This window comes from Chrysochloris asiatica, unplaced genomic scaffold (genome assembly GCF_000296735.1).
Source record: "Chrysochloris asiatica unplaced genomic scaffold, ChrAsi1.0 scaffold00520, whole genome shotgun sequence".
In the NCBI taxonomy this organism is placed as follows: domain Eukaryota; kingdom Metazoa; phylum Chordata; class Mammalia; order Afrosoricida; family Chrysochloridae; genus Chrysochloris; species Chrysochloris asiatica.
Window position 1 is genome coordinate 319,583 of NW_006409038.1, and position 669 is coordinate 320,251.

The following is a 669-nucleotide window of genomic DNA, read 5'->3' on the forward strand; positions in this document are numbered from 1 at the left end:
AACAACAACAACATCCTTTTTTCACCATGTCCATTTGTGGTAGCTTGCATGTTGCTATGTTGATGAAAGCTACATCATTGTCCTTTCAAATACAAGCAAAGTCTTCTCTGGTGAACAAATTTCAGTGGAGTTTCCGGACTTAGGTAGGCTATGAATTAAGACCTGGGAATCTACTTAAAAAAATAATAGTAATAAAATGGTCATTGTCAATTTATGGATAGCAGCAAAACATTTTCTGATGTAGTGCTGGAATATGAGCCCCTCCATTTAGATGGTACTCAAAACATGACTCAGAAAAAGCTGCCTTTCCAATGTATAGTAAACCTCAATGATGCAGATTGATTAGAGCTTTTGGAAATTACCTCAGAATGAGAATTAACAGCTGAAAGTAGGCATTATTAATAAACCGTGGGATATATAAATATGAAGCTGTTGTTGTTGTTAGGTGCCATCAAGTCGGTACCAACCCATAGCGACCTTATGCATAGCAGAAAAAAACACTGCCCAATCCTGGGCCAACCTCACCACTCTTGTCACTCTTGAGTCCATTGATGCTGCCACTTGGCCAATCCATCTTGTTGGGGGTCTTCCTCTTTTTCCCTGACCCTCCACCTTAACAAACATGATATCCTTCTCCAGCAACTGGTCCCTCCTGACAATATGTCCAAA